This window comes from Canis lupus, chromosome 17 (assembly GCF_011100685.1).
Source record: "Canis lupus familiaris isolate Mischka breed German Shepherd chromosome 17, alternate assembly UU_Cfam_GSD_1.0, whole genome shotgun sequence".
Classification (NCBI taxonomy): domain Eukaryota; kingdom Metazoa; phylum Chordata; class Mammalia; order Carnivora; family Canidae; genus Canis; species Canis lupus.
In genome coordinates this window covers 62,357,815-62,384,935 of record NC_049238.1, presented here as the reverse complement: position 1 = coordinate 62,384,935, position 27,121 = coordinate 62,357,815, and the positions used below count along the sequence as shown (strand labels likewise).

The window sequence follows — 27,121 nt, the reverse complement described above, 5'->3', positions numbered from 1 at the left end:
AGCGTCCTTGCTGTCTTGTGCTTCCTGGCCTCTGCCTGTCGCGTCGGGAGGCCGGATCCTGGGCTGTGGTCCCGGCCCCCAGTGCTCCTGGGCCTGCGCTGTTGGATTCGCGCTCCCGCCCCGCAGCCCCCTCGGCGGAGCCGCCCCCGAGCCCTCCGAGCTGCTCCCAGGGTCCCGCCGTGCGCGCTGCAGCCCTTAGGGAGCTCGGCGCACTCTCCCCGGGGCGCAGGTGTCTGTTAGTGTCCCAGGGAGCCTGAGGGCATCCCCGCCCCTCCTGGGTCCTGCTCTAACTCCCTTGGAGTGCCTTTCAGCCCAGGATGATTGGTGCAGCTCCTGCTTCTCCGGGTCGCGGCCTTCCTGTCCTGGGGACACTCGCCCCGGCCTCAGCCCGGCTCCTCGCTGGGGCCCCTCCCCCTTGGAGGACTTTTGTTTCTTTATTTCTTTTTTCCCCGTCTTCCTACCTTGATAGAAGTGCGAACTCTTCTCACTGTAGCGTTCCAGCTGTTCTCTCTTTAAATCTCAGGCCGAATTCATAGATTTTCAGGATAATTTGAAGGTTATCCAGGTAATTTGGTGGGGACAGGTGATTTGGAGACCCTACTCTTCTGCCATCTTGCCCCTCCTCCCATATTATATCATTTTTAATTATTTTTAAAAGTATTTTATTTATTTATTCATGAGAGATATGGGGGGGGGGGGCGGGGAGGAGAGATATAGGCAGAGGGAGAAGCAGGCTCCATGCAGGAAGCCCGATGTGGGACTCCATCCCAGGACCAGGGATAACTCCCAGAGCCAAAGGCAGATATTCAACTGCTGAGCCACTAAGGTCTCCCATATTATATCATTTAATCTTTAAACTAAACCAACCTAGTATGTGTTGTCATGGTGATGGTGTTGTTTCCATTTTCAGAAGTCTAAGATGAGGCTCAGCGGCAAGGTCATGGTCACAGTGCTGGCTTGTAAGGGGACCTGCCCCCAGAGCCTGTGGTCTTTCCATCACTGCCCTCTTGTGGTCAAGTATGTACCAACACCTGGTTCTTCAGGCACCACAGCACCATTAAGCTTTTAAAGCATAAACTCAGGTAATGACACTCCTCCACTCCAAACCTGATGCATACCCATTCCATTCATTATAAAAGAGCCCAATTCCTGTGAGCTCATCATCAGCTGAATACAAGTTATTTCTATGATCCTACTTCTTTCTACCCATGCATCCACTCCATCCCTATATCTAGCATCTATCATGTTTCTTTTTTTTTTAATTTTTTTAATTTTTATTTATTTATGATAGTCACACACAGAGAGAGAGAGAGAGGCAGAGACACAGGCAGAGGGAGAAGCAGGCTCCATGCACCGGGAGCCCGACGTGGGATTCGATCCTGGGTCTCCAGGATCGCGCCCTGGGCCAAAGGCAGGCGCTAAACCGCTGCGCCACCCAGGGATCCGAACTCTGCGCTCATGGTCCCTGCTGCCTAAAATGCTATTACTCTAGATATTTATGTGACTCACTCACTTCTTCACTTCCTGAAAAGAAGGCTTTATTACACAGGCATTCCCTGACCACCCTGTGGTCAGGCCTCCCTCAGAATTCTACATGCCCCGGACCTTCCTTTATTCCACCTCCATACCATTTGGTAGCGTGTAATATGCTATATATTTAACCAGTATGCAGCTGTTGTCTGCTTCTGCCACTAGACTCTGGGCTCCCTGATAGCAGAGACTATTTTCTTTCTATTTACAGCTATATCCTCAAACTCTAGACTAATGCCTAGCATGCAGTAGGTGCTTAATAAATATTCATTTAATGAATTACTAGAATTCAATGCTAAAAAGGTTGAATTTACTTTTTTCTATGTTAAGTCAAAAGCTTTCATTTCACTAAGACTACACTTATCTTGATGAGTACTGTGTAATATATGAAAGCGTTGAATCATTATACTCTATACCTTATACCTGAAACTAATATAATGCTATTAATTGCACTATAAATTTTGGGAAAAAACACATTCATTTCATTGTTTGTACCTGATTTACCATTTCAAACATAGTGATGTTGCAAAAAAAAAAAAAATCCCCCCCAAACCCCCTCCCCCCCCCCAAAAAAAAAACCATAGTGATGTTGCAATAATGTGTGTGTGGAGCTTTTTAGTTTCTTGAGCTAATAAGAAAATTTTGGCATCTAATACAACTATTACAGGTTCATGAGAACTTAGCCAACTATAATGATGTTTATGTTTATTAACAAACAAAATGGCCATTTCTTACTGCATTTGAAATATCTACACCAGAATGTTGCCTCTGTATTGGCAAAATGATCTGTGGTATAAAAAAGTAAATGTTACTTCTTCTCATTTCATATAAATACTATTGAAAATTTGCAAATTACATCAGGGAAATACAAATCAAAACCACAATGAGATACCACCTCACACCAGTGAGAATGGGGAAAATTAACAAGGCAGGAAACCACAAACATTGGAGAGGATGTGGAGAAAAGGAAGCCCTCTTGCACTCTTGGTGGGAATGTGAACTGGTGCAGCCACTCTGGAAAACTGTGTGGAGGTTCCTCAAAGAGTTAAAAATAGATTGCCCTACAACCCAGCAGTTGCACTGTTGGGGATTTATTCCAAAGGTATAGATGCATTGAAACACGGGACACCTGCGCCCGGATGTTTCTAGCAGCAATGTCCACAATAGCCAAACTGTGGAAGGAGCCTCGGTGTCCATTGAAAGATGAATGGATAAAGAAGATGTGGTCTATGTATACAATGGAATATTCCTCAGCCATTAGAAACAACAAATACCCACCATTTGCTTCGACATGGATGGAACTGGAGGATATTATTCTGAGTGAAATAAGTCAATCGGAGGACAAACATTATATGGTCTCATTCATTTGGGGAATATAAAAATAGTGAAAAGGAATAAAGGGGAAAGGAGAAAAATGAGTGGGAAATATCAGAAAAGGAGACAGAACATGAAAGACTCCTAACTCTGGGAAACAAACTAGGGGTGGTGGAAGGGGAGGTGGGCGGGGGGTGGGGGGGAATGGATGCGGGCACTGAGGGGGGCACTTGCTGGGATGAGCACTGGGTGTTATTCTGTATGTTGGCAAATTGAACACCAATAAAAAATAAATTTATAAAAAAAAAAGAAAAGAAAATTTGCAAGTTAAAGCCAATTTTTTGAATGATCTTGCCAGATCTTGTTTTACAATGTGTCAGCATTTTATTAAATCCATTTATTTTTCATGTGACACACAATTACTTCAACATATATTGGCAATAATTTCTATACAAAGCACATATAATTTTTCCTGCCTTTACTTTTGCAATATAAGTATGAACATCACATTTTTCCTATGTATTTAACAATGTGCTAAAAATTTGATCTCAATATAATATAAAGTTGTTTTCTTCTGTTGAGTATGTGTCAATCATCTTTATATTTACTTGCCTAATCATACTGTAGCAAAATAAGCAGAATGAAAAGATTATCAACAGCTGTACTCCTGTTGAGCTTTGTTGTAAATATCTTATGATCTCAAGCTTTAGGATAATTCAATGGCTGATGTCACACTGGAACTCTTTTTTAAAGATTTTTATTTATTTATTCATGAGAGACAGAGAGAGAGACAGAGACATAGAGGGAGAAGCAGGCTCCATGGAGGGAGCCCAACATGAGACTCGATTCCAGGTCTCCAGGATCACGCCTTGGGCTGAAGGCAGCACTGAACCACTGTGCCACACAGGCTGCCCATACTGGAACTTCTTAATGAGTAAATGATCCAACTGAATTTCTAAATCAGTCAGTCATAAAATATCCTACTTACAGTGTCAATTGCATGTGACTTTAACAAGATATTCTGTAGTGGTATATGTTTTTCTCTCATATTAAATGTGGAAACTCACTTTTGATATAATATAAATACATTTTCATTGCCATATTTAAATTTATATGTACTTTTAAAATCAGCATTAACTATTTCAAGTAAATGCATGTTATATTTTATAGCAAAATTATATTGTAAGTAGCTGGCATAATCTATCTTGTGAAATTTTGCAGCACAAAATATGTCAGACATTTAACCTACTCCTAATCACTGTAAAAGGTGAATCCTGATGATAAGAAACATAATTATAATATACTATCTTAGGGTAGATTAAGGTCAAATTTTATGCACATGGCATTAATTTTGTATACTATAATTAATATGGTTATTGCTATTTGAAAATCACCCAGTACTAGTACTATAACTTGTCCTATTTTAAGTCTTAACATTCTATTGGGTACAGCAGTAATTATTAATTATAGCAGTAACTATTCTTTTAAATTTTTCTCTGTTTAATCAGTGATCCATTTGTAATACTATTTTATCTTTATGTAAAATAAGCATTTATAAAGTCAGATAAGAAAACTTATATAGTGCTAAGATTAGCTTTAGCATTATATTATTATATATGGCATATGACTTGTTTACTAGGTATTAAAATAACTTACCATGAGACATTGATGCACTTGGACTTACTTGGTATCACATTTAATGCAATGAGATGTAGTACAATTTTGTGTGAGTAAAATTTTGTGCAACTAAATATAGTATATAAAAGATTAGGGTGGATACAACACAGAGTTATACTCTTCTTAATTTTTGAGAGGGTTAATTAATCACCTTCCTTCCTTCTCCAAACTCTGAATAAATTGAGAGAGACATCCGTGTAAACAGGGGATTGGTTAAGCATTGAAGAATGTGACTCGTATCATGTCAAAATGGAAGCCATAATATTTATTCCAAAGTCTAAGCCTTGGGACCTGGATTGGGACAGAACTTGCTCACAGAGACACTCCCCCAGCTACCAAGAGTGAGCACAGCAGAAAAGCGCACATATAAGGTAAAGGTCTCACCATCTCACCTATCAGATCACTTGCTCTTCCTCTAGAGGTAAGAAGTGAGTTTGAGATAGAGGATGCTATTTCAAAAAATAAAGTTAGAATGTTGGGGGAAAGAATTTCCCCTTAAATCAATAAATATGACCAAGACCTTAAAAGCATACTAATTTATTACAACATTTTTGCTCTGACATTTGTTAGTTGTGTTAATGGCCCAGATTGCCTGGAAAGCCTGATGAACTCCAAGGTGTTACCATTTATCACTGGTTATTTAACACTTCTAAGTAAGCATGCTGAATATTATCACAGCATTTAAAATAAATAAATACACACACACACACACACACACACACACACACAGTTTCCCTCTCAAAGACTGCTCAAGAAGCTCTGAAATACCTCTCTAGAAGCCTACTGCTGCCTTTGTCAGAGGTTGAAAACTACTGATCAAACAACTTTCTCCCTCAGACTGAGGGTTGATTGGAATATAAAAGAAGGTGATCAGGTCCAACTTCATGCTAAAACCCAAAGCTCTCAGTGAATATGGATGCCCCTGGCCAGCCATGACTTTTAATAATTTATTTTGATGTGAGAGCAAGGGCCTTCGATCTCTTCTGCTAAAGCACACTAAGCAGATTCCATTCACGTGTGAGACTCACTCAACTACATGAGCCCAGTTGTTCACATAGCCTTGGCTTGGTTGATCTAAGGTCTGGGTTATGTGTGACTTCTGGGGTACAGACCATGGACAAGGGTTCCATCCCTTGTCTCCCACTGGCTGCAAGACACCAGTGTCTTGATCCTGTGGCTAAGAACCCTAGGCCTGGAGGATGGGCACAAGCATTGCTGTTGCTTCTGGCCCACTGTTGGGTTAGAAAAGACAGAGCTTTAAGTTTATCTTTGTGTATGGTGAAAGAGAGTGGTCTAGTTTCATTCTTCTGCATGTGGATGTCCAATTTTCCCAGCACCATTTATTGAAGAGACTGTCTTTCTTCCAATGGATAGTCTTTCCTCCTTTATCGAATATTAGTTGCCCATAAAGTTCAGGGTCCACTTCTGGATTCTCTATTCTGTTCCACTGATCTATGTGTCTGTTTTTGTGCCAGTACCACACTGTCTTGATGACCACAGCTTTGTAGTACAACTTGAAATCTGGCATTGTGATGTCCCCAGATATGGTTTTCTTTTTTAAAATTCCCCTGGCTATTCGGGGTCTTTTCTGATTCCACACAAATCTTAAAATAATTTGTTCTAACTCTCTGAAGAAAGTCCATGGTATTTTGATAGGGATTGCATTAAACGTGTATATTGCCCTGGGTAACATTGACATTTTCACAATATTAATTCTGCCAATCCATGAGCATGGAATATTTTTCCATCTCTTTGTGTCTTCCTCAATTTCTTTCAGAAGTGTTCTATAGTTTTGAGGGTATAGATCCTTTACATCTTTGGTTAGGTGTATTCCTAGGTATCTTATGCTTCTCATTCGTTTGGGGAATATAAATAATAGTGAAAGGGAATATAAGAGAAGGGAGAAGAAATGTGTGGGAAATATCAGAAAGGGAGACAGAACGTAAAGACTGCTAACTCTGGGAAACGAACTAGGGGTGGTAGAAGGGGAGGAGGGCCGGGGGTGGGAGTGAATGGGTGACGGGCACGGGGGGTTATTCTGTATGTTAGTAAATTGAACACCAATAAAAAAAAAAAATCAGAAAAAAAAAAAAAAAAAAAAAAGAAACTTTTCTGATAGTTTCTCCTTCAACCTAGCAATTTAACCCTGATCTGTACTCTCCAAAGGGATCAGTGGGATAGATGTAATCTTTGCAATTCAAGATTATGCTATTTTTTTTAATAAACAAATACTCATGCATAGTACAATGACATGCACTGAGAATAAAAAATTGGTAAATACAAAAAAAAAAAAAAAAGAAAAGACAGAGCTTTAAGAACTTGCCTCTGAGCACATTGCCATTTGCCCCATTGAATACAAGGAGAAAAGAAACCACAAAGGGTAGATATTAAAAGTCTGTCAAGAGAATTGTGCTAACTGGGTCACTGGGTAGACTCTGGCTCCTGTGTAAATAGAAGTAGTGAGATATGCTCAAGGAGAATATTTGTTGTGGCTTTTTGAACTAAGATCCGAAAATGACAAGTACCCATTTCTTTCTTGAGTATGGGATTCTCTCAAGTCAGAAGGATCTGGAGGCTAAATTTCAGGGCTGGGGAGCAGAGCAGCAGTGGAACAGCAGCAGCAGTGGAACAGGGTCACTGATATTTTGGGAGTACCCCATTACTCCCCTCTGGATCTTTCCTCTCAAATGGCTCAGGTCTAGGACCTCCCTTGGTGGGAACTTCCCATCTGGCTGGCTCATTGTGGATTCTATTTGAAGAATCCAGGTTAGGGCAGCCCTGGTGGCTTAGCAGTTTAGTGCCACCTTCAGCCCAGGGTGTGATCCTGGAGACCTGGAGACCTGGGATCGAGTCCCACGTCAGGCTCCCAGCATGGAGCCTGCTTCTCTCTCTCTCTCTCTCTCTCTCTCTCTAATAAATAAATTAAAAATCTTAAAAAAAAAAAGAATCCAGGTTAATGGGAGCTCCCCAGAGCTGAGGATGGAGGCATCAACAAACACCAAGAAGCTCAGAGTGTAGGGAAGATAGGCTTTATTTTTGCATGTTGACAAAGCTTTGAGAAGCAGAGTTTTCTGCAGCATTCAGGTCTTCTTGATATAGAACCAAAGCTAAGGCTAAGTGGTCTGAGGTTCTCAGTAAAAAGAGGAATCCTAGGTATACATCTAGGCAGCTTAGTTCAGGAGGAGAATGGAGAATAGTGTGAGAGTAAGGAAAGTTGTCAACTCCAGGCTCATCCTTGGCTATGGATCTTTAGCTCCTCAAAACCTTCAGGTCAGCTGCAGCCCCCAAATCTATGGCAAAAACTAGAACACCCAGAAGGCTCCCTCTCCCAGCAGTTGGAAGGCTGGGGCTGGCCTAGACAGACTCCTGGAAACCCGTGAGACCCTAGAGAGCAGCAGCCTCTGAAGCTAGTGATACAGCAACTGGGGACACAGCAGGAGGGGGCAGGCGGGGGGCAGGGGGCTGGGCAGGGAGCTGGACATGGAGCTGAGGCCTGTGGCACCTGTGGGGCCTGCAGGGCCTGAGGTGGACGCTTGGGTGGACACTTGGGGAGGCACTTGGCAGGTAGCTGGCACTTCTGCTGGTTTTGCTGGCAGGACATCTTGGCAAAAGTTCAGTTACTCTAAAAAACAATGCAGATATTTTGAAAGTTCAGTGACTATAAACTTTATTTGTATCACTATTTTTCTCCAGAGTCTGAGTTCTGTAACTGATCCTATAGCTCCAGGATCCATATCTTTAAAATGGAGAAGCCCTACGTTCCTGGCATAGGAGAAATCAGGCAGGGGCCAATTCTAATTTGGTAACACCTTCTCTTACCTGTCCTGGTTCTTCCAAGACTCCTGACTTCCAAGGCAGCAAGTTGGGTAGTTTCTAAAGCTTTAAATTATTTTTATGACATGCTATCATTTATGCATTCTATAAACCACCTGGTTAGCCTGAGTCTGTGGTTACACCACTTGTCTTTTTCACCTCCTTTTTTTCTTTCTTTCTTTCTTACATCATGGGCTCTGTCTTCAGTTCTATTTCAGCCCTGTGTAGGTATCTCTTGTCTTACAAACTAGCTTCCCTCACCCCAACCCTAATCTCAGTTAGCATTCATCCCTTCTGGGATTGCTACTTCTGAGCCACCTGATGATTTCCATGAACCTGATCTTTCCACAATTACCAGTTAGTTTCCATTCTCTCCAACCTGGAGTGGTTTGTCCCATTCAGCTGAGTTGTGGCAATCCCAGTGATCCCCAAACTGCCATCAGATCAGTAAGGACACTTACCTTGTTTTCTCAAAGTCAGGAAAGCAATGGATAGGTGAAGCAAAGTGAGGAGGCCTTTTATACACATCCTACACCCAAATAAAGTGAATGAGCCATGATGATGTGAAAGCTCTTCCCAACCAGGTAGTTATGATAGCAACTTCCCACATTCTTGTGGCTCTGTCATTCTGCCACTTTGTCATACTGGGTCACCACTGGATCTTCATGAATATCTTCCCAGAACATCCCTTCCCTCTGTAAAACTTAGAATTATTTCCATAAAGATAAGAAGCTCATGATCTACAAGGGAATTTACAATGGGTATGGTTGGGGACTAAACTTAGGGATTCCCTAGGAATCCAATGCAAGCTTTAGATGAAAATCTAAGGCTACAAATGTTGGATCAACCCAGGACATAGATGGGAGTTTATGTAGGCTCTATAACAAGTTGGAATCAATAATCTAAGTACCCCTGGATCAGTACTGATTCAGATCCCAGAGTGCATAAGACATTGACTAACAATATAGCATCATAGAAAGGCCCAGATGGAAAGGATTTCAACCCAGTACCTACACTCTATGCATAAATGAGGAACTGAGTGCCAGAGAGAACAGAGGACTGCTCAAAGTTGGTACAGTGCCTGAACTGGAAGCCAGGCACCCCTTTCTTTGACCTTAATCCCTTCTTTTCAACCTGCTTGGCCATGTCCACTGGAATCCCTTCTTCAAGCCACTTCCCACCCATTTTGCTTAGTTTATAATTTCAACTACTTTTTTTTATCAATATAATAAACTTTCTTGCTCCTTTGGCTTATTAATGCACTTGATTAACAAAACCCCAACCATGGCTGACTCCTCCCTGTTATGCCTAGTTGCTATAAAAATGAAAACAAAATTTAAAAAAGCATTTTGGCAGCTTGGCAGGATGATAAGATCATGACCATTCACTCAGGCTGAGCCCAAACACTGCTTGGTGATTCCATATATTTTTTTCTGTGCTCAACACACACACACACACACACACACACACACACACACACACAGCATGCCTTTTCTCTTCTCTGGAACCTTCCAAATACTCTTTTTGCTTCTATATAGATGATACTGCTCTCTACTCCAAGGGGCAGAGAGTAGCTGTCAAATGTAAGGCACTTCTACTTACTTATGCCTGCAATCATTCTTTATCATCTCCGTGTTAGAAGAGAAACAGCCTCTTTTCTAATGCTTGTCCTTGCTACCTTGCTCTGGATCCTTGTATGTTCAGCCTTGGTTATATGGTTATATTAATTTTTCTTGTGAAATGCTGTCATGATGTCCCATATTCCTATAACACCATTCTTGTATTTATTTTTCATTATCACTCATCCTAGATACGATGAAATCTCCATGTTCCTCAGCACCTGCACAGTGCTTGACATCTTGTAAGTGCTCAAAAAATATTTCTGAATTAATGAGTTATTTGTGGTTGAAACAAAGGTCTCTCTCCTTTTACATCTTGAGAGAGAGTAGTTCAGGAGGCCAGGCCAGAGGCAACCACATGCAGTAGATGGAGTCATCCATACTGACCAGCCTCAAGAACTTTGCAGTGGAGCCAGGGCTCTGGCTCCCCTCTGCTGCTGCCTGTGGGTTTCAGTGGATACTGAACCAGATCATCTCAGTGCATAATCAAGTCCATATTTGCATTTATGAGCATCAGAACTCCAAGGAACTAACACTCAGCCCAAGTGCCACCTTTCTTGGTTTTTCTTTTCCCTAATGTTATTTTATCTGGGAGTCAGAGTGGGAGTGAACTCAACAAAGAGGAGATCGCTGGTGTGTATCTGAGGATGTGGAATATCTGAAGGTAAGTCACACTATGAGGTAGCAACTCCATTTAGTCTACTTAGTCAATATCACTTGACAGAGGAAATTACTTACTTAACTTCTTGTCTTGTTATGCCCTTAGTAGAGCATTGTGTATGTATGTGACTCACCTAATTGTATCTCTCCTAGCTGTGAATGTGAGCTCCTAAAGCCCAGATCAGCCGGGATAGGCAACGTTATGCTCTTTCCCTGCTCGGCCCCCACTAAAATATTAGAAATAATTTTTAAAGGTTGTAAAACATTATTCTATTGTATTGATCCAATACATCAATGAATCACTGGTTCAATGAGGAAAATTATTTATTCAAAAATGCCTTTCTTATAGTAACTTTGCAAATATCACATAAAAGACGTTTATTTACTGAATGATGGTTATGTGCAGGGTTTTGTGAATTCAGAGATTAAGATATTTCTCTGTCTTAGGATGCAAGTGAGATAATACGAGGAAAAGACAGGGAATTAAAATTTATTCTCAATCTCCCACCCATCAAACATGTTATTTGCACTATCAGAATACATCAATTTTATCAGTTTCTTATTGTTAATCCCATTTTACAGATTTAAAAAGATTGAAGCTCAGAAACAGTGGGAGTCAGCAGAAGGCTGACAGGGAGCTAGCATTCTAGACAGAGAGAAGAAGAGTACAGGTGGAGACATGGAGATGTGTAGGGCATGATCTTTTCTGGAAAAAGAGTGAACATAATATTTGGTAAGAGCATAGTATTGGGACATTAGCTAGACAGAAAGGAAGGAAGGGCCCAGAACATTAGAGTTTTACTTGTTGGCATATGTACTTTAGCCTGTAGATTAAAGGTTTCCAAATTATATTCCTCGGAACCCTGTTGTCAGGGATGTTCAGATATCAGCTCTTCCAAGAGCTACTTCTCTGGGCAGTATGAGCTACTCTGTGTGGCTGCCCTTCTAGCCACTTTCCATGCCTGTCCCCATTGTCTACTGCATCAACTCCATGTCTTTACACATCATGGTGTCTGGAAGATAGGTCTTGGAGTCAGGATACTGGCATCTGAACCATGGGTATGTTATTCGATATTTTTTGAGCCTCATTTTTTTCTTTTAAATCTGTAAAATGAGATTAAAAATAAGAAACTCATAGAGCTATTTTAATGTGATAATGCAGATAATTTTTGACAGATAGTAGATTGGAAATACATTTTAATTTCCTTCCTTTTCCAGCATCATTCCCCTATCAACACATGGAGGGACCCTAAATTTTTTGAGTCACATTTTAAAATGCTACAAATCCTTTGGTATTTTAAACTATTTGGGCTGCCTGGGATGGGAGACCTGAGAAGACAACACTCTGGGCCTCCCTCTTACCTTCTGCTGTAGAATAATGTGCCAGCTTTATGTATCGAAGGTATACATTCCATTTAACTTAAAAACAGAATTGTGATTCTTTGAAAGGTTTGACCAGGGACAATTGGGACAATTGCAAAGGATGAACCTGATGAGATTTACATTTCAGAAGGGTCATTCAGCTCAGGTAGCCTTAGGTGCTGTGATTTGGATACTCAAGAAACTGAAGTCCATGGTGAATGGCCTGGATACAAGTTTGATGTGTGGAGCATATCTGGACTCAAGTGAGGTCTTTGTTAATAAGCTTCTAGACAAATGGATCAATTGGAAGGTGATTGGAGGGTCTTTACTTGGATGAATCCAGTCTGCACACAGCCCATGCATTCCTGGATTCTGTTCTCACCTGCTCAAACACTTCCTCACCATCCTGCCTGCTCCAGGATACAAGCATGCTATGGATTCCTGCCTTAGGTGTGCCCTTTAATAGAAGTGTGAGGGCAGCATTGGTATGCATGAGATTCTTATCAAGCTAATTCCCAAGTGATGAAAGAAAGAAAAACAAGGTTCTTCCTTCTGCCCAAACAGTCAGACCTTTTAAACAATACTCCTATGGGCCAGAATCCCAGAGGGCAAGCAGACACGTGGTTCTGACCCTGGCAAACATCACTGGGAGAGAATTCAGGGTCCTCCCAAGGGCAATGAGTTTTTTCTCCTTTTTAAATTTAAATTCAGTTAGTTAACATGTAATGTATTATTAGTTTCAGAGGTAGAGTTCAGTGATTCATCTGTCTTATATAATACCCAATGCTCATTACATCATGTACCCTCCTTAATGTCCATCATCCAGTTACCCCATCCTCCTAAACCTCTCCTCTCTAGCCACCCTGTTTGTTTCCTATGATTAAGAGTATCTTATGGTTTGTCTCTTCTGATTGCTTGTTTTATTTTCCCTCCATTCCCATATGATCTTCTGTTTTGTTTCTTAAATTCCACATATGAGTGAGATAATATAGTTGTCTTTCTCTGATTGACTTATTTCACTTAGCATAATAATACCCTTTAGTTCCATCCACATCATTGCAAGGTTTCATTTTTTTGATGGATGAGTAGTATTCCATTGTATATATATATATACACTACATTTTCTTTTTATCCATTCATCTGTGGATGGTCATCTGGGCTCTTTCCATAGTTTGGCTATTGCGGACATTGCTGCTATAAACATTGGGATGCAGGTGCCCCTTCACTACATTTGTATCTTTCAAGTAAATACCTAGTAGTACAATTGCTGGGTCGTAGGATAGCTCTATTTTTAACTTTTTGAGGTACCTCCATACTTTTTTCTAGAGTGGCTGCACCAGCTTGCATTCCCACCAACAGTATATGAGAGTTCCTTTCTCCACATCCTTGCCAACATCTCTCTTTTCCTGACTTGTTAATTTTAGCCATCCTGACCAGTGTGAAGTCTCATGATTTCGATTTGTATTTCCCGATGCCAAGTGATGTTGAGCATTTTTTCATGTGTTTGCATGTCTTCCTTGGAGAAAACATGTCTGTTCATGTCTTCTGCCCATTTCACAATTGGATTATTTGTTCTTTGGGTGTTGAGTTTGATAAGTTCTTTATAGGTTTTGGATACTAGCCCTTTATCTTATAAGACATTTGCAAATACCTTCTCCCATTCTGTTGGTTGTCTTTCATTTTGTTGACTATTTCCTTTGCTGTGCAGAAGTATTTTATCTTGATGAAGTCCCAATAGTTCATTTTTTACTTTGTTTCTCTTGCTTTGGAGACCTGTCTAGCAAGAAATTGCTGTGGCCAAGGTCAAAGAGGTTGCTGCCTATGTACTCCTCTAGGATTTTGATATATTCCTGTCTCACATTTAGGTCTTCCATCCATTTTGGGACAGTGGGATTTATAACTGGCTAGTTGAAGGGCTGATACAGCTTGTGTTTCTCTTGAGGTGGAGGGAAGAGTCATGATATGTGTTCAATGACCTGGCCCTATGGGCCTTAAGCTATCCCAATTAGTGAATAAAAGAAAGAGGACAACACCAACTCAGAATAACACATTCCCAACACTTGCATGAGTTAACCTCAAAAGGCAATCACCCTCCTTTGTCTGTATAGTGTAGGTAGAGACATAGGCCCATCATGTATAATGTGGTGGTTAAAACAAATGTTATGAGCAAAGAAATCAATACCAAGTGTTCTATAAGCTGTAGTTACAATATAAGCATTATAATGATTCACTTTGGTCCTAGGTATTTCCCAGCTTGTGAGTCCTGTTCCTTTGGGACTGGAGGGATATCCACCATTATCATCACCATTATCATCTGATTCTGGCATTACAGCCCCTCTTTTCTGTAATATCTTCAACTGCAGAAAACTCCCTTGGATTGAAGTAGCATATCATCCCTGGAACACAGGCTCAGTCCTGACACTGACTAGCCATGGGTCACTTGCTTCTTCTGGGCCTCGGGGTCTCCACTTGTGAAATGAGAGTTTGCCTTTGTTGTTTTTTTCTTTATCCCTGATGTAATGATGAGAGTTTGTGCTCAGGGCTGCCAGATCACACGAGAACATAGGTGACTTCCTGAGCTATTGTCCTTGACAGTCGTGAGGATCCTTCCACTATGTAACAAATGTAAAGATTCCCTCTTTCAATCTCAGGCTTCACTCTGGACCCTCAGCTGACCTCGGTAAGTGGGGCAATAGCTAAAACATCCTATTTTGTCTTGTGTCTACATAAGTCACCATCAAACAATACCTTTCAGTGTTAAGATAGGAAGGGTTGAAGAGAAGTCCTTTGCCTATCCTCTTCCTCTAGACATTGATCTTAAGAAGATATTTCTAAATCTTCCAAGAAAGAAGACCTCACAGCCTATAATGACAGAGCTTTCTTGCTCCTGTGTAACTTCATTCCTCTCTTCTGATGTTAGAGGTCGGTTCCCCCCAGCAGAGTGAGAAGGACTGGCTTTTGGCTCCATCATCCTCCCATTCTTAAAGACTGCTTATACTGATAATATCTCTGACTCATCACAATGCCACGCTAATGACTTCACTATCATTCTCTCCATTGTGCCAAAGGGAGATAACTCAGTAGACTGCATCTTTTGTCCCATAATTAACACATCTTCAGAATCTTCAGAGAAAAGATAGGGACTATGAAACTGTAAAGCCTGCTTCCAGTTGGCTCAGTAGTGTTATCTTTACCTAGGAAAGCCAGTACTATAAAATATGAGCATAGGGACAGGTATTTAGAAGACTTAGGCAAGTTCCTCAGACTTTTTGGACCTGCACTCTTATCTGTGACATCAGGACCTTCTGCTCTGTCATTCTTTTTTTTATAATAAATTTATTTTTTATTGGTGTTCAATTTACCAACATACAGAATAACACCCAGTGCTCATCCCATCAAGTGCCCCCCTCAGTGCCCGTCACCCATTCACCCCCATCCCTCGCCCTCCTCCCCTTCCACCACCCCTAGTTCATTTCCCAGAGTTAGGAGTCTTTATGTTCTGTCCCTCTCTCTGATATTTCCTACCCATTTCTTCTCCCTTCCCTTATATTCCCTTTCACTATTATTTATATTCCCCAAATGAATGAGAACATATAATGTTTGTCCTTCTCTGACTGACTTTCTATGAACCTAGAGTTCTCAGTCTTCATACTTTTGGAAACAGTGGTCACTCATGACAGGCCCCCCACATTTGTACTAAATTTCATGTTTTGTTTTCTCTTAACCACCCTGACCAGTGGATATCATCACATATGGAAAAGTTGAGCATTGGAGAGTTTAAGAGCAGGTGCAGATTACATAGTCTCTCTGTTCTGGAGCAATAGAGCCAACTCAGCAAGGATTGCATGAAATAAGAAAACTGTTCTTTCAGTCTTGCTCTCAGTGCTGTTCTAGATCAGGGACTCTAAACCTGGTTGTACCACCTGAAAAGCATTTTTAGAATTCAGATTCCCGTCTCCAACTAAGACTTTTTGAGTCATCACCTCCATGGAATAAGTCCTAAACAATGCAATGCTTAAATCCCCAGGGGATTCTGCTAGGTTAGGAACCATAGTCCTAGAGTGTTCTTGTAGTACCATAGAATTGCAGTCCACAGAACATTCTAGTAACATTTCCACAGCCTCTTACATTCCTCCAAGTTCTTCCAGAGATCTTCATAGACAGTTAAAAGACATAAGGGAGTACAGACAACTCATAATATTATTCAGCCTTGGAGAAGTCTTAGCAAAATCTAGTGCAGTTTCTTACCTGGTGCTTCCATGCCCTCTCCCATATGCCTAATGATGAAATTTCTGTGCTAAATTGAAACGCTTTTATTTGAAGAACTCATTACCTAACCATTTCTTTTTAGACTGTTATCTTTGAAGAATTTTTTTTTCTGGGTGCAAGATGGCAGAGAAGTAGGGGTCCTCAACTCACCTGGCTACACCAACTTACCTAGATAACTTTTTAATCATCCTGACACCTATGAATTCGACCTGAGATTTAAAGAGAGAACAGCTAGAACGCTAAGGGTTTTCCCTTCTAGCAAGATAGGAAGGCGGAAAAAAATAAAATAAAAAAGAATCAAGTGGGGGAGGGGCACCGCAAGGAGCCAGGCTAAAGCAGAGCAGTGAAAGCCTCCAGACAGGAAAGCCCAGCCCCGGAAAAGTGGGAACTTTGAAAATCTGCACTGGATTCTTCCTCATCGGACAGGCACTTAGCAGGGAACTCGGGCAGCACCTCAGGAGGGCAGGGACTCCTCCAGGCTCCCAGAGTCACTAACAGAGGAAGTGCACCCGGGGCAGAGCGCACCGCACACCACTGGCCTATCTGGGTAAAGGGCTGGAGCGTGAGCCCCGCAGGGCCTCAGGGGAGAAGCCGGTGGGTCAGGCTGTGGCTCCGGACAGAGCGGTTGCGCCCTGCTGCCTTCGAGAGCTGCGCCCCAGGATCGCGAGGCCAGCAGCACAGGCCCCAGATTCAGGCCACCGGGGGACACAGTTCAGGATCCTGCACTCCCTCCAGGAAAGGCGGAGGTGGGGAAGGCCCAGGACAGCAAGGACTCTCTGCCATCAGGCGCCCCCAAGCTGTGCAGGTCAGCCCACCCGCCCAGGGAGCATCCTGGCCAGTACGGACTGGGAGACTGGGAGACTGCGGTAGTTACTGGGGGAGCTGACTCCAGGGCTGGAGAGCTGGCCGCCACCAGTGTTGTTGTTCCTCCTGGTGTCACCTCATGCCTAGAGAGGCAGGGCTGCTAGGGAACAGGGACCTCACGGGGTAAACAGCTCCCACTGAGCCGTGCACCCAGCTGGGGGTGGGCAGCTCCCCCAGGTGCACAACCTGAGAGTCAGCACAGCAGGCCCCTCCCCAGAAGACCAGCTGGAAGAACAGGGGAAGAGCAAGTTCTTGACCCAGCATCACTGGAAAGCTCCAGGGAAAGTTGAGGGATTCACAGTATATAGAACCAGAGGGTACCCTCCTTTTTTTAATTCCCTTTTTCCAGGGCAACTCATTTTTATATCAGACTGTAAATTTCCATTTTTTTTCTCTTTTCCCACCTTAACTACAATATTTTGCCACCTCTTCATTTTTAAGTTTTCTTCCTTTTTGGCTCTCATAATTCTACAATTACATGTCTTAGATATATTTTCCACTTCTAGAGTCCCTTCAACATACTCAATTCAATTTTGGGAGATATATGAGATATGATTTTTGTTTTGTGTTTTTTTTGTTTTCTCTGTCTCATTTGTTCCACAATGGAGGAGGTTAATACCTTCTAAAACATGACCAGCATGCATCCAGAACCAAGTGGAACACTGTGCTGGTTCATTCTGTGAGATTATATTCTCTTTTCTTTCCCATTCTGCCCCCCTCTTTTTTCTCATTTATGTTTTGGTGGTCAATGTTGGAGCTCTCTACAAATATTTCTGGTTTATATAAATTTGGGGTGATCATTTTCTAACATACAGAACTTAATACACTCAGAACCAAGAGGATCACCCTCTAAGTCCACTCAGGTAGGCTACATTCTCTCTCCACCACAACTTCATCACTACCATCATTTCCCAGTCCTCCACTTTTTTTCTTTTTTCTTTTTTTTCCTCTTTACTTTTTCTCTTTTTCTCTTCTTTTTTTCTTTTCTTTTTTTTCTTCTTCTTTGGGATTCTTGGCATTTTATTTTTTACTATTTTGTTTTAAATGTTTTTTAAAACTAGTGGTCCTTTTGTTTTATTACATTCTGATTTTTTTTTCCCATTTTATGGTCTCTGACCTTGTCAGAATCATCTAGGGTGAAATATATTTAGGTTGTGGTTGATATTTTGACTCAAGCCACTCAAACAGCCACTCTGCACTGAGCAAAATGACTAAAAAGAAGAATTTACCATAAAAGAAAGAATCAGAAACAGTACTCTCTGCCACAAAGTTACAGAATTTGGATTATAATTCGATGTCAGAAAGCCTATTCAGAAGCACAATTATAAAGCTACTGGGGGCTCTGGAAAAAAAGCGTAAAGGATTCAAGAGACTTCATGACTGCTGAATTTAGATCTAATGAGGCCAAAATTAAAATTCAATTAAATATAATTAATGAATTATATTTAATTTAATTAAATTTAATTAATATATTTAATGAATTATATTTAATTATATTTAATTAAAATATTTAATTTTAATTATAATTAAATTTAATTATTAATATAATTATAATTATAATTAATGAATCATATTTAATTATATTAAAATATATGTAATTATAGTAAAATGAATTAAATCCTAATGCCTAAGGGTTAATGAGGTGGAAGAAAGAGTGAGTGATATAGAAGACAAGTTGATGCAAAGAAGGAAACTGAGGAAGAGAGAAAAACAAAAGACCATGAAGAAAGGTTAAAGGAAATAAATGACAGCCTCAGAAGGAAGAACCTACGTATAATTAGGGTTCCAGAGAGTGCCAAGAGGGACAGAAGGCAAGAAAGCATATTTGAACAAATCATAGCTGAGAACTTCCCTAATTTGGGGAGGGAAACAGGCATTCAGATCCAGGAGATAGAGAGATCCCCCCCTAAAAACAATAAAAACTGTTCAACACGTCAACATTTAGTAGTGAAACTTGCAAATTCCAAAGACAAAGAGAAAATCCTTAAAGCAGCAAGAGACCAGAGATCCCTAACTTACATGGGAAGAAATATTAGATTAACAGCAGACATCTACACAAAGACTTGGCAGGCCAGAAAGGGCTGACAGGATATATTCAGGGTCCTAAATGAGAAGAACATGCAGCCAAGGATACTTTATCCAGCAAGGCTCTCATTCAAAATAGAAGGAGAGATAAAGGTGTTCTAAGATAGGCAGAAACTGAAAGATTATGTGACCACCAAACCAGCTCTGCAAGAAATATGAAGGGGGACTCTGTAAAAGAAAGAGGAAGCCCTAAGAAATAACCCACAAAACAGGGACTAAATAGGCATTACAATGACACTAAATTCATATCTTTCAATAGTAACTCTGAACGTGAATGGGCTTAAAGATCCCATCAAAAGATGCAGGGTTTCAGACTGGATAAAAAAGCAAGACCCATCTATTTGCTGTCTACAAGGGAGTCATTTTAGACCTAAGGACACCTACAGCCTGAAAACAAAAGGTTGGAGAACCATTTACCATTTAAATGGTCCTCAAAAGAAAGTTGAGTTTTCCTCATATCAGCATTAGCAATCCTCATATCCGATCAATTAAAGTTTATCCCAATGACTGTAGTAAGAGTTGAAGAGGGACATTATATCATACTTAAAGGGTCTACCCAACAAGAAGACCTAACAATCATGAACATTTATGCCCCTAATGTGGAAACTGCCAAGTATATCAATCAATTAATAACCAAAGTAGAGGCATACTTAGACAATAATACACTAATAGTAGGAGACTTCAACACAGCTCTTTCTGCAAATGACAGATTTTCTAAGCACAACATCACCAAAGAAACAAGGGCTTTACATATTACACTGGACCAGATGGATTTCACAGATATATACACAACTTTCCATCCGAATGCAAATGAATACACATTCTTCTCAGGTTCACATGGAACTTTCTCCAAAATAGACCACATACTGGGTTGCAAATCAGGTCTCAACCAATACCAAAATATTAGAACTGTCCCCTGCTTATTTTCAGACCACAATGTTTTGAAACAAGACCTCAATCACAAGACAAAATTTGGAAGAAACTCAAACACGTGGACGTTAAAAAGCATCTTACTAAGAGATGAATGGCGCAACCAGGAAACTAGAGAATAATTTAAAAGATTCATGGAAACTAATGAAAATGAAGACACAACTGGTCAAAATCTTTGAGATGCAGCAAAAGCAGTCCTAAGAGGGAATGCATTGCAATACAAGCATCCCTCAAAAAATTGGAAAAAACTCAAATACACAAGCTAACCTTGCACCTAAAGGAACTGGAGAAAGAACAGCAAATAAAAGCTACACCAAACAGAAGAGAGATAATAAAGATTCTAGCAGAACTCAATGTAATAGAAACCAAAAGAACTATAGAACAGATAAACAAAATCAGAAGTTGGTTCTTTGAAATAATAAGATAGATAAACCATTAGCCAGTCTTATTAAAAACAAAAGAGAAAAGAGTCAAAGTAATAAAATAATGAATGGAAGAAGAGAGATCACAACTAATACCAAGGAAATACAAATGATTTTAAAAACGTATTATGAGCAGCTATACACCAATAAATTAGGCAATCTAGAAGAAATGGACACATTTCTGGAAAACCACAAAATACCAAAACTGTAACAGGAAGAAATAGAAAACCTGAACAGGCCAATAACCAGGGAGGAAATTGAAGCAGTCATAAAAAACCTCCCAAGTCCAGGGCCAGATGGCTTCCCAGGGGAATTCTATCAAATGTTTAAAAAGAAGTAATACCTATTCTACTAAATCTGTTCAGAAAGATAGAAAGGGATTGAATACTTCCAAACTCTTTCTATGAGGCCAGCTTCACCTTAATTCCAAAACCAGACAAAGACCCCACCAAAAGGAAAATTATAAACCAATGTCCCAGATGAACACAGATGCAACAATTCTCAACAAGCTACTAGCCAATAGGATACAACAATACATTAAGAAGATTATTCACCATGACCAAGTGGGATGCAAGGTTGGTTCAACACTCACAAAACAATCAACATGATAGATCACATCAACGAGAGAAAAAACAAAAACTATATGATCCTCTCAATAGATGCAGAGAAAGCATTTGACAAAATACAGCATTCCTGGTCAAAACTCTTCAGACTGTAAGGATAGAAGGACCATTTCTCAGCATCTTAAAAGCCATCTACGAGAAGCCCACAGCAAGTATCATTCTCAATGGGGAAGCACTGGGAGCCTTTCCCCTAAGATCAGGAACAAGACAGGGATGTTCACTCTCACCACTCCTATTCAACATAGTACTGGAAGTCCTAGCCTCAGCAGTCAGGCAACAAAAAGAAATAAAAGGCATTCAAATTGGCAAAGAAGAAGTCAAACTCTCCCTCTTCGCAGATGACATGATACTGTACATAGAAAACCCAAAAGACTCCACCCCAAGATTGCTAGAACTCATACAGCAATTTGGCAGTGTGGTAGGATACAAAATCAATGCCCAGAAATCAGTGGCATTTTTGTACACTAACAATGAGACTGAAGAAACAGAAATTAAGGAGTCAATCCCATTTACAATTGCACCCAAAAGCATAAGATACCTAGGAATAAACCTAACCAAAGAGCTAAATGATCTATACTCTAAAAACTACAAAACACTTCTTAAAGAAATGGAGGAAGACATAAAGAGATGGAAAAATATTCCATGCTCATGGATTGGCAGAATTAATATTGTGAAAATGTCAATGTTACCCAGGGCAATTTACACGTTTAATGCAATCCCTATCAAAGTACCATGGACTTTCTTCCTCAGAGTTGGAACAAATCATCTTAACATTTGTGTGGAATCAGAAAGACCCCAAATATTCCCAAAGGGGAATATTGAAAAAGAAAACCAAAGTTGGGGGCATCACAATGCCAGATTTCAGGTTGTACTGCAAAGCTATGATCATCAAGAGATCAAGAGAGTGTGGTCCTGGCCCAAAAACAGACACATATATCAATGGAACAGAATAGAGAACCCAGACTCTATGGTCAACTAATATTCTACAAAGGAGGAAAGAATATCCACTGAAAAAATGACAGTGTCTTCATTAAATGGTGCTGGGGAATTGGACAGCCATGTGCAGAGGAATGAAACTAGACCATTCTCTTACACCATATACAAAGATAAACTCAAAATAGATGAATGATCATGGTCAAGTAATATTCGAGAAAGGAGGAAAGAATATCCATTGAAAAAAGTAGTCTCTTCAATAAGTGGTGCTGGGAAAATTGGACATCCACATGCAGAAGAATGAAACTAGACCACTCTCTTACACCAGACACAAAGATAAACTCAAAATGGATGAAAGATCTAAATGTGAGACACTAATCCATCAAAATCCTAGAGAACACGGGAAACACCTTTTTTGAACTTGGCCACGGTAACTTCTTGCAAGATACATCTATGAAGGCAAGGGAAACAAAACCAAAAATGAATTATTGGGACTTGATCAAGATAAAAAGCTTCTGCACAGCAAAAGAAACAGTCAACAAAAACTAGAAGACAACCTACAAAATGGGAGAAGATATTTCCAAAAGACATATCAGGTAAAAGGATAGTATCCAATATTTATAAAGAATTTATTAAACTCAACAGCAAAGAAAAAAACAACCCAATCATGAAATGGGCAAAAGACATGAACAGAAATTTCATAGAGGAAGACATAGACATGGCCAACATGCACATGAGAAAATGCTCTGCATCAGTTGCTTCAGGGAAATACAAATCAAAATCACAATGAGATACCACCTCACACCAGTGAGAATGGTGAAAATTAACAAGACAGGAAACAACAATTAAAAAATTTTTTTTATTGGAGTTCAATTTGCCAACATATAACATAACACCCAGTGCTCATCCTGCCAAGTGCCCCCCTTAGTGCCCATCACCCAGTCACCCCAACCCACCAACCACCTCCCCTTCCACTACCTCTTGTTCATTGCCCAGAGTTCGGGGTCTCTCAGGTTTTGTCACCCTCACTGATATTTTCACTCATTTTGTCTTCTATCCCTTCATTCCCTTTCACTAATTTTTATATTCCCCAAATGAATGAGACCATATAATGGAAACAACAAATGCTGGAAAGGATGTGGAGAAAGGGGAGCCCTCTTGCCCTGTTGGTGGGAATGTGAACTGATACAGCCACTTTTGAAAACTGTGTGGAGGTTCCTCAAAGAGTTAAAAATCGAGCTACCCTATGACCCAGCAATTGCACTGCTGCAGATTTACTCCAAAGATACTGATGTAATGAAATGGTAGGACACCTGCGTCCTAATGTTTATAGCAGCAATGTCCACAATAGCCAAACTGGAAGGAGCCTCGGTGTCCATCGAAAGTTGAATGGATAAAGAAGATGTGGTATATATACAATGGAATATTACTCGGCCATCAGAAAGGATGAATACTCACCATTTGCTTTTATGTGGATGGAGCTGGAGGGTATTATGCTGAGTGAAGTAAATTAATCTGAGAAGGACAGTCATTATATGGTTTCACTCAGACGAGGAATATAAAAAATAGTGAAAGGGTTTATAGGGGAAAGGAGAGAAAATGAGTGCGAAAAATCATTAGAAACGACAAATACCCACGATTTGCTTCGACGTGAATGGACCCGGAGGGTATTAAGCTGAGTGACATAAGTCAATCAGAAAAGGACAAACATTATATGGTCTCATTCATTTGGGGAATATAAAAATTAGTGCAAGGGAATAAAGGGAAAGGAGAGAAAATGAGTGAAAATATCAGTGAGGGTGACAAAACATGAGATACACCTAACTCTGGGAAATTAACAAGGGGTAGTGGAATGGAAGGTGGGTGGGGGATTGGGGTTACTGGGTGAAAGCAACAACTTTTATTACTATCCATACTATATCATGGAGGATATAATATATAGTAAAGTAGGATCTGTCAGACATTGTAAAGGAAGCTGCTGAAAATATACTGGGCCTAGGGTGTGGGCTGAGTAGTAACTGTTGGCCAGGCTGGCAAGGGCATGTTTGTCCCAACTGGAGACCTAGGAGGAATGGGGCACTCTGAGGAAGGGCTGACCTGGTGTGAGGTCACTGAGCTCAGTTCAGTTCCCAGGTGAAAAAAATCCCTTCTGGAAAGCTGCAGTGGAGAATGGTGAGGACTAAGCCCTTTGAATCGTTCACCTAATATTTCCCCAAGTGGATTCAACAGGGCTCTTTCAAAGTACCTCAGAGAGCTTTTTAAAACATGTCACAACTTGCTTTCTAAAAAAATGCACATGTTCTTCATTTAATCCATACAATATTGCAGTAACATTTTTAAAAAATTGGACAAAAGCATATTAAATATCAAATGCTCCATCAAAATGAAATTTTCTAATTATAAAATGTTAAAAATGTGTAACTACTTAACATTTATTAAAAGTGTGAAGTTATATATAGTAAAAAACAAAACAAAACAAAACAAATCAGTCCTTGCAGTGCCACAAACCTATTTTGGCCGTCCATATAAATTTAAGATGTTGGATATAGGACATTTTGCACAAAATATGAAGTTTGCATTTTTAATTATTTCTTAGAAAACAAAGGTAAATGTGCAATATTAAAATGAAACTATACTGAAGCCACACCAAAAAGACATGCATAATATTGACATTTCTGATGCACAGACGTTTTTAGAAAATGTGAAGATGTCAAATGTAGACCTCTGTGAAGAAAAATAATGATAGAATGAATCACTGGGGTTTTTATTTTCTTTTTTTTTTTTAGATTTTATTTATTTATTCATGAGAGACACAGAGGGAGAGGCAGAGACACAGGCAGAGGGAGGAGAAGTAGGCTCCATACAGGAGCCTGATGCAAGACTCAATCCTGGAACTCTGGGATCACATCCTGAGCTGAAGGCAGATGATCAACCGTTGAGCCACCCAGGCATCCCATTTTTTGTTTTTTGTTTTTTGTTTTTTCAGTAGAAAATTCAGAATCAATTTGATACAGACTAAATAGTGTAGTATGCAATAATACATAAGATGAATAATTAGCAAAGGGAATCCAAGCACTGATTAGGGAATCTGAATAGGCCAATTATTAAGTAGTACTCTTGTTAAAGAAAATTTTTTCTGTCAAAACTTCTTTCTTTTAATTGTTTGGTGAATATCCATTTTCAATAAAGAACAGAAGTTAAAAAATAGACAAAAGAGACTCATATATTAAGCTTTGCACAATCAAACAAATATTGATATTTAGTTTTTTTCTTAGGGAAATGAGATTTTACCCCAGAATTCTCTCACACAAATATAACTGAACACCTAAAATCAAGAATATTTAAAACTTATTAGCTAAATATAGAATTTCTATCAATGGTATATCAAAATTCATAAGGCAGTGCTTTATACAATAAATAACATCCTTTTTCCCTCAAAAGGAGAAGGCATTTAATATATTTTTTTAAAGTATAGATTTCATGACAGCAAAATAGATTGATACCTGGCAAGTTTCTCAAAAAGCGTACCCCCCCAACAAGATAGATTTTTCCTATAGCTAGAGTAATTTTTTAAAAATTATTTATTTATTTGTTTGTTTGTTTGAGAGAGAGTGAACCTGTGGTGGTGTTACGGGGGCGGGGAGGGGGAGCGAGAATCTCAGGCAGACTTTCTGCTAAGCCCAGAAACCCATGCAGGACTCTATCCCAGGACCCCGAGATCATGACCTGAGCTGAGATCAAGAGTCAGATGTTTAACTAACTGAGTCACCCAGCTGTCCCTAACTAGAATATTTTTTTAAATACAGTACTCACTCTTGTTCTTGAGCAAGAAACCCTTTTCCCCAAAATGATTTTCTTAAATGGAGGCATTTTCATTGCCTCTAAGATGCAATCTTCCTGGAGAGGGTGAAAAAAATCTTCATAGTCTTTGACAATTTTAGAATTCCAAATCTAAAAATTTATCTTAGGAAAGTTACTAAGAATAATCACCAATGAGAACATTTCTTTTACTGTTGTTTAGACAGTAAAAAAGTGGAAGCAATATAGGTACCCCAAATCAAGGAACTACTTATACAACTCATGGTATGTTCACACAATGGACTATAATAGTGTTGATCAATATTAATTAGCATGGAAGAGAATTGACAACTGTACTGTCAAGTAAAAAATAAGATTGCAAAGTATTCTGAACTGATCCCATTTTGTGATTTTTAAATAAAGTTTGGAACCAAATCCTGAAGTTATTAGCCGTGGTTATTTTTAGGTGATAAGATTTTTGGTTGGTCTTAATCATCTTCCTTATGCATTAAAATATCTATAAAGATGTTTTATACATGGCATTCATCATTTGTTTAATGAGAAAAATTACACATTCAAAATTATACTTATATAAAATTATGCTTTATCTATATGTCTATATAGAGAGATATATCATCATAAAGGCACAACCAGGTTCCAGCAGCCAGGAGGATTGCTAAGCTCTGGAAATGGGCATCTTCTGGGGCAATAGAATCCATTGGACTGGGTACTTAGTTAATAACATATTTTCAGTTTCCACCTGAAAATGAGAATCAACTAAATATTATTACCTGGAACTTATATTGATATACAACTGTGTTGAGCCTCAAGCCCACCAGGCCCCTCTACTTTACCTCAGGTCCTCCCCACCCCAGGACAACAGACCCTAAACATGGGCCCAGACTGTCCCCAGAGGGACAGTCCTTTGGGAGCTGAGATTTCATACCTGGCTTAAGAGCTATTTCATATAATCATCTTACTCCTGGCAGTCTAGCTAAGTCAAAATCCACATCATTGGCAAGTATCCCAGTTGTACACGAAAAGTATCATTTCTACCTGGAAAGTTGCTCATCTTTGTTCCATCCCCAACACCAGAGTCAGCTTGTCTTTAAAAGCCTTGTTGAAATGTTACCTACCTTGGAGGCCTGCTCTCTGCTTCAGATCTCTCCTTCTAATGAAACCACTTTTGATCTAAACCATCAGGATGAGTCTCTCTCTCCTG

The 27,121-nt window shown here is 39.9% G+C and overlaps 1 long non-coding RNA gene across 1 annotated transcript; it reads right to left on the bottom strand.

The window, feature by feature from the left end:
- Positions 1 to 7,534: 7,534 nt before the first annotated feature.
- On the bottom strand, positions 7,535 to 14,948 carry LOC111090734. The gene is made up of 2 exons (XR_005371926.1): positions 14,724 to 14,948; positions 7,535 to 8,143 (listed from the first exon to the last, which is right to left on the bottom strand). It is a non-coding gene; the product is annotated as an uncharacterized LOC111090734 (long non-coding RNA).
- Between the last annotated feature and the right edge of the window lie 12,173 nt (positions 14,949 to 27,121).